Source organism: Dermacentor silvarum, chromosome 2 (assembly GCF_013339745.2).
Source record: "Dermacentor silvarum isolate Dsil-2018 chromosome 2, BIME_Dsil_1.4, whole genome shotgun sequence".
Lineage (NCBI taxonomy): Eukaryota > Metazoa > Arthropoda > Arachnida > Ixodida > Ixodidae > Dermacentor > Dermacentor silvarum.
The window spans coordinates 69,559,632-69,568,000 of NC_051155.1; positions in this window are offsets into that span (position 1 = coordinate 69,559,632).

Consider the following 8,369-nt stretch of genomic DNA (forward strand, 5'->3'; position numbering starts at 1 on the left):
CGAATTCGTCCCCTTTGACGCATACTTCGTTTAAAATGGCCTGTTACTTCTTGGAAAAGAAGTAACAGGCCAATTATTTTTCTTCTTAAGAGAAATTTTTCTCCCTTAAGAACAATCCTAGACCTCGCTAACTTATGGTCACTGCCCTTTACCCAACCTTACACTTCTACGTCCTGCACTAGGCAGGGTTCCGCAAGAGTATGAAATTTATTCTTTCTTGTTTCTGCATTAGTGCTTTTCAAGGTCCACTTTTTGTTACCGCGATTTCTGAAAAAGGTTTTCATGATTCGGAGTCTATTTTGTTTTGCGAAATCTACACACATCTCGCCCGTACTACTCATTGAATCGATGCCGTAGTTGCCTATTATTTGTTCCCCAGCCAGCTGTGTTGCCATTTTTGCATTGCCCATGGCTACAGCATACGGAATTCACACCTTTCTCGTTGCTATTTGAACATCTTTATAAAGCTATTCTATTCATCATCTTGACTACAGGTTGGAGCGTAGGCCTGTAACACCTTTAGTTTATGTCTTCTATATAGATTTATTACGACGACTGCTACCCTCTCAATAATGCTGCAGAATTCATCAATGTTGCCCGCTATGTTCCCATGAATTAAAAATCTTAGACCTTATGCTCTGTTATCTGGAACACCTCTGTAACAGAGGATGTGGCCGTTAGTTAACAGTCTATAAGTCTTACCTGATCTTCTAACCTCACTAAGGCCTGTACTATCCCAGGCAATACCTGATAATTCCTCAAACAGCCCTGCTAAGCTAGCCTCACTCGACAGGGTGCGCCTGTTGAGTGTTGCCTGGTTCAGTTTATAGTGGCAGCCTGACAGTATCGAGATATTCTTATCACCCTTTCCGGCGTCGCAGATCTGACCGCCACCTTGGTCAGGTGCTCCGCAGCCGCTGGGGACTGAGGGCCTTAGGGTCATTGTAAGAGTTATGAGGGAGGTGGAGGCCGAGTACTGCCCCAGAGCGGCCAATTATTGTTCCGATAAGGGAATGTATTTGTTGATTCACAGAGAAAATGGCGATAGCCGATATTCTAGTCGACAATGAGAAACAAAAATAAAGCTGGGCAACCCAGATAATGCGTGCGGCAGATAACCGGTGGGCCACTAGATTTGCAGAATGGGTGGCAATGGGAGAGAACCGGAGTCGGGGGCTGTAGAAAATTAGGTCAGGTGATGAAATGAGGAAAATATCTGGCGCAAGTTGGAATCAGCTCGCGCAAGAGAGGGGTGATCGGAGATTGTGGGTAAAGCCCTTCGTCCGGCAGTGGACATCAAAATAGTCTTACTATGATGGCGTGCCACTCTTCAATAAACTATTCGACGCCAACATGGGTCACTGGGTATTCGAACAATAACAAACAACTACGGAGATGCATTACGGAGATGTATAAACATGATGTAAGCGAAGCATTACGTAGGTGACAGGTGTAGTTGACTCTGCTGACGTTTTTCATTTTTGTTTTGTTTTTTCAGGAGTAGTTTTAGTGCAGAGTGATAAGCGAAGATATTAATTCCGTGCCATACATAATCGTTTGATTGCTTACTTCCTGGAAAGCGATTCTCCTAATAGGGATTTTAAGGCTTCTAAGAAATTTCGTCTCGTACATTCGATATTTCTTATAGAAGGCGAGATACGCACGATCCCTCGTTTCTACAACCTTATATTACAAATAATCTTGCGAATAGTTCTAAGGCAGTCGTCCATAAGCCACGGTTACCGTATTAATTCAACGTAGTTAATGCTTCATATTTCACTAAGCTGTCGTACGATGGACGTCTGATTAGGGTGTTTACCACAGATACAATTTTGTCCTGAAAAGCGTGGAATGTTTTGTAATTGCTCTCCTAGAGACCAAATGACTGCAACAGGCGCACATGCTTTGAGGCCTGATTAAATTGCAGAACATTTAAATTCCCAGATTATTGCAAATCTCTATCACAACGACTCCCCATTTCTCGGTGTGGCCTGAGCGAAATGTCATGAATAAATCGAACTAAATTTAATAGCCATAACTAGGGTGCGTAGGCGTGGCGATGACGTTCATACAGGAAAAAAAAGCGGCTGAGTAGCTGCAGTTTTCGCGAGTCAGACCGGCTTTGCAAAAGGTTGATATTAACGTCACCGCCAACAGCAGGCTGCATGTGATTTAACTAACCTTTCGAGGAAAGCAAATATAGTTATAGATCTTGCCATCGAGTAGATGGTCCACAGCCAATAAAGCGTACTTTTTGCGATTGTAAATCTAAGCCTTCTTAACGTGACATAGCTGAAGTCGGGAAGTAATGTCCACGAAAACTGATTTATCACTTCTATCCCGCTCTTTCACTTCCATCGTAACACTACATACATGCAGTAATGAAGCGGATAAAGTGCGAGCTAAAATTATTACCGTGATAATGAACGTTATTATACGAACTACATACATGTAGGTATACCAACGTGGCCCACATCCCCTAAACCTCGGCTTGCGTACGCCGCGGTGCGTCCATATATATTGCCCGACGGTGATAGCCGTGTGCTGCGCTAAAAATTCAATCGTATTCCGTATGTGGCGTAGCCTATATAGCTTTGCCCACAGACTGTTTTGTTGTGTGGCCAATATTGCCGGTTTTAGGAAGCGCATGCGAATGCAGCTGCAACTATATGTCCATTGTGCCACATTTATGGCTTGCTCATTTAACAGCAAATCGCATTTCAGCTTCACAAGCTGAAATGCACTGGCGAAAATTCTGAGTGATAATGCACGCCTTAACTTGTAACCATCGGATTCAAAGGGAATAGCCACATCCAACTATCAATTGCTACAAGTTTGAATGTTCATGCCAAGAGCTAAAAAATGGCGCACGCGGCTTGGCCCGCACGTCTCGCACCGACAAACCTTACCTCTTGAAATTGTCGTGCGTGCTGGGGCCAACTCTAACCCCGACGCAGAAGAATGAGGTAATTTGCGAGCATGTGGTGCTCCTCAACGCAGAAGGTCCTCCTGTTAAGACAGCGACCTAGTGGCGGAAATACTGGAATAAGGAAACCCACAGTTCCCGTCACTACGCCACTTTCATATCAGCCGATTAACATAAGTACAGGAGTTCCGCTTCTTGAGATGAAACGGTGATGTACTGCACTTCATATACACCATCCTTGCACGGGACCTGGCGTAAGGCGCCTGCAGGGGCTTCTGGGCCTTATCCTGGTCTTAGTGGGCTAAAGTAGCGCAACCGGCGTGTGTGCGCTATTAGAAATTTTCAGCCTCAGGAGCAGGTGAGAATTAAAACCACAGTCTGCGTACTGCCATCGAGCGGACAGGGTTTGTTTTATAGGAAGGTCTTATGGGTTGCGAGCGATTTGCAGTTTTCAACTTCCGCCTGAGCCTATTCAATAAAATCAGGCACAGCGAATGTTGGCGCGACTTGATGGTCACTGTTATGAGAGAGCATGTATTTTCAGATGTGCTTAACGCAGGGGCTGCAGCTTATAACATCGGGGTAGCTCGGGTGTGGGTCGGCGCGAGACCGGGAGCAAGCAGTGTTACGCGTAAGCAAGAACAAGCAGTTTTAGTATGGCGTATACAAGCAAACGCTGAGTTAGAGTTGCGCACTGTACATTGCGCCTGCGCTGTACGTAAACGGTGCTGCAGCTCTTAGGCACGTACATCATTTTTGCAATGTAGCATTGAACGTAACGCACGCAAGGGGGGACATTGCGTAGGGCAATATGGCATCACTTCGAGCCGCCCACTTCCGATCTTTCGAGCCGTCGGCCTGCCCTTCTCGGCTGATTTGTTTCCCACTAATGTTCGTGCTTGCTTTAGATATAAGTGATGATGCTACGACAGCGGCGTTCTGGTGACAAATGGGCGTTGTTTTCGAAATACGTTCTCAATTAGCGGCGCAGTAGGCTTAACGAGAGAGTTGTTTCGTATTTGCTGTAGCCGCGTAGACATGGCACGAAAACCTATATTTCGCTCATTCGCTCGTTTAAAAGAATAAAGTCACAAGTCAAGCCGATACGTGTCACGTTTTTCGCAGCAAAATAAAGTGGAGTGTGGCCCGTGCTGTGGGCAGGTTGCGTGTGCGCTTTACGAATGAAGACGACATAAACCTCCTGAAGGAAGTGTTCGCCTTGAATCCATTCGGAAAGACGTCGAGATGGGCGTCTGTTGCGAAAAACGCTGAAGACACCATCGCACCTGCCAAAACCTTCAGTGTGCACGCATTGCTGGAACGACTGGATCTCCTGCTCGCCTACTTCAAGACAAGACACGAAGCAAACCTGAAGCAAGCATGACTTCCTGCTCTTATTTTGCTTGGAATGAAACATCTGGCGAAGCAGACCTAGTGAACATTATCAGTCCCAGCAGAGCGCCACTAGCCGTGCGCTGCACTCACGCTATAAGTGCTCAGAAACTGCAGATAAATGCGTTGACCTTAGATTATGTCATCGGTGTTTTTCCTATAAATGCGAGCGACGCACTGTAACTTCTCTGCAAAACGCCAAACAAAACAAAGTGCATACACTCCCTATGTTATATATATATATATATATATATATATATATATATTGTCGTGGGGAAGAGAGTCAGCAGCCATTGAGAGAGGATGACGAAGTCCAGCAGCCCGGAGAGCGCGAGACAGCGACCGACGCTCTTGAACCAAGGCTGTTGCGTAGCCCTAACTGTTTTGGAATTAAACCCCCCTCACAGATTGCTGGAAAGGTGCTGGGTATTCTACCAGTCTCCCAACCTGGAACTACGAAGCCGTACCTTACCTCCAGCGTCAGCGATGCCGGAAGAAACCACCACGCAAGGCTCCTCCCAGACTCAAGCCACCGTCTGTCCTGGCGTGCTGCCTCATCGTCACCCACCCATAGTCAGCGGGACTCGACGTCCTCGAGACGTCGAGGACTGGTTGACAAGTTACCAGAGGGTGAGCGCAGTCAATAAATGAGACGATGCAACTAGGCTGACCAATGTAATATTTAACTTGACCGGCGTCGCCTGTCTCTGGTTCCGGAACCACGAGGCCGAGATTAATAACTGGGCGTCGTTCAAGACAACATTTTCGCAAATCTTCGGCCGCCCCGCGGTACGCAAACTCCACGCAGAACAGCGACTTCGTGAACGCGCTCAACAACCCGGTGAGAACTTCACAAGCTATATTGAAGATGTCGTCGACTTGTGTAAGCGGATAAACCCGTCGATGCACGAGTCAGACAAGATCAAGCATATCCACAAAGGAATACCTGATGACGCATTTCAAATGTTATTGGCAAATGACCCACAAACCGTCGCCGATGTTGTCAGCTTGTGCCAGAGTTTCGACGAATTTAGCAAGCAACGCACCCAAACTCGCCGCCCTCTGGAACAGAACGACTCGATCGCGGCGTTGACTTTGGGCGACCAGACTGCACTGTTGCTTCAGATCAAGCAGTTCGTACGTGAGGAGGTCGCCCGACAGCTCTCCATTTTATCGAGCACGCCCGAGCCAGCCATGGTTCCACATCTGGCCCCAGTGATACGCCAAGTTATACAGGGAGAGGTCACTGACGCTTTGCCTTTCACTCGTCCACCAGCTCCTGAGCCTGCACCCTTGTCGTATGCGCAAGTCGCCGCTGCCGGGCCGCCTCGTCAACCGACCTATTCTGCCGCGTCGGCACCTGTTCGGCCCCCACCAGTTCCGTTCAGCCGACCAGTCCCCACAAATCCATGGCGCACTGCAGACAATCGCCCTATCTGTTATTCTTGCGGCTATGCTGGACATGTGGCACGCTTCTGTCGCCGTCGCCCTCCTGTTCCAATAGATGTCATGCGACCGTCTGCGTACGATCCTGGGCGCTTTGGCGGCACAGCGCAGCCCCAACAATCCTCTTCGCCCGAACGCATGCCCTCAGCTACCCGCCGATCTCCATCCCCCCGACGTCGCTCTCTGTCACCTATGCGCCGTCGACCCTGCCCTTCTGTCGCGGAAAACTAAAGGTCGCAGTTCCCGAGGCACGAACTGCGTCGTCGTCGAAAAATTCAAGTCCTCGAATTTCTCCAGCGAACCTCATCGACGTTATTGTGGATGGCTTTCGTACCCTTGCGCTTGTGGACACTGGTGCTGCCGTTTCAGTGATTGATATAAAAATTTGCTGCTTGCTTCGGAAGGTTACGACGACGTCTACGGGATTATCCCTCCGTACCGCCAGCGCATACCATATTCAACCGTTAGCCGCCTGCACAGCCCGCGTCATCATTCAAGATATTGTTTACGCCATTGAGTTTCTTGTGCTACCAGCCTGTTCGCATGATGTCATCCTCGGTTGGGATTTTCTTTCTCGCCATCATGCTGTTATTGACTGTGCTCGTGCCGAGGTGGCGTTCTCTGCATTGTGTTCCGCGTCGTCTGCACCTACAATGGAAAAGTTGTTTGTCGCCGAGGATACCAACATACCACCAAGTAGTACAGCCCTTGTCCCTGTGTCCTGTGCCGCTGTTCGTGAGTCTACAGTTCTCTTGACACCTTCCGAGACCGTTCAACACCGTAGGAATCTCATCTTGCCTTTTGCCGTTCTCGACATGACCAATGGCGCCACATCCTTATTTGTTACGAATCCGTTGCCGGTTCCCTCAACCTTACTCCGTGGGGAGTTTATCGGCACAATTCAGGCATTCGACGTATCCTCCATCTTCTGCCTGGACGACGTGGACACCTTGCACCTTAGTGCCCTGACACCTTCTGCTAGTACGCCTGGACCACCACCTTTGGGTATGTTCGACTCCGCCATCGACGACGAAGTTGCAGAGGCGCAGCGCGAGAAAGTTCTTGCACTCCTCCGCCAGTTTCAAAGCTCGTTTGATTTCCAGAAGACGTCATTAGGCCGCACGCATACTGTTCTCCATCCGATTGACACCGGCTCACACACGCCTCTGCGCCAGGGCCCTTACCGCGTATCCCCTGCTGAGCGTCATGTTATCGCCGAACAAGTCGACGACATGCTTCAGCGCGCCATCATTCAGCCGTCCTGCAGTCCCTGGTCGTCGCCTGTTGTTCTTGTCAAGAAAAAGGACGGATCAATCCGCGTCTGCGTCGATTACCGCCGATTGAACAAAGTTACGCGAAAAGATGTGTATCCCCTGCCACGCATCGATGATACCCTGGACTGTTTGCAAGGAGCCGAATTCTTTTCATCACTAGACTTACGGTCCGGTTATTGGCAGGTCCCTATGGCACCATCCGATCGGCCGAAAACTGCCTTCGTAACTCCCGATGGGCTGTACGAATTCAATGTTATGCCCTTCGGCCTATGTAATGCTCCAGCCACATTCGAAAGGATGATGGACAGTGTCTTGCGTGGGTTGAAATGGAAGACATGCCTCTGCTACCTGGATGGCGTCGTCGTTTTCTCCCCTGATTTCGACAGTTACTTCCATCCGCTTTACGAGGTACTGAGCTGTTTGACGCGCGCAGGCCTTCAGCTTAACATCAAGAAGTGCCGATTCGGAGCTCGCAAACTCATCATCCTGGGCCACGTAGTCTCTAAGGACGGCATCCTTCCCGATCCGCAGAAACTTCGTGCTGTTGCTGAATTCCCGAAGCCTACCACCGTGAAAGCGCTTCGCAGCTTCCTAGGTCTATGCTCATACTTTCGCCGCTTTGTGAAGAACTTCGCTTCTATAATAGCACCACTGACGAAGCTGCTCACCGGCGATAGCTGTCTGTCTGGTTGGTCGCCGGCGTGTGATGAGGCTTTCGCAACGTTACGTCGTCTCTTGACTTCACCGCCCATTCTACGTCACTTCGACCCTACCGCTCCGACCGAGGTACACACGGATGCTAGTGGGATCGGCCTTGGCGCTGTCCTTGCCCAACGTAAGCTGGGCTTCTCTGAGTACGTAGTTGCCTATGCGAGTCGTGCCCTTACCAAGGCAGAGTGCAACTACTCGGTTACCGAGAAGGAATGTTTGGCAATTGTTTGGGCGTTGCAGAAATTTCGCCTTTACTTGTATGGCCATTCGTTTGATGTCGTCACTGATCATCATTCGCTCTGTTGGCTGGCTTCACTGAAGGATCCGTCGGGTAGACTTGGACGCTGGGCGCTCCGTTTACAAGAATTCGATATTCGCGTCATTTACCGCTCAGGACGCAAGCACACTGACGCCGACGCACTTTCCCGCTCGCCCCTGCCTTCCGATGTCGCGCCTGTTTCCCTTTCCGCAACTTCCTGCGCTAACATCACTATCACAGACATGCCTTCAGAACAGCGCAAGGATCCCTGGATCACCGCGCTGATCGACATTCTCTCTTTGCCGTCGACGACACCAGCCCCACAGCTCTCTCGTGCTCTTTGTCGCCAAGTACCTCATTA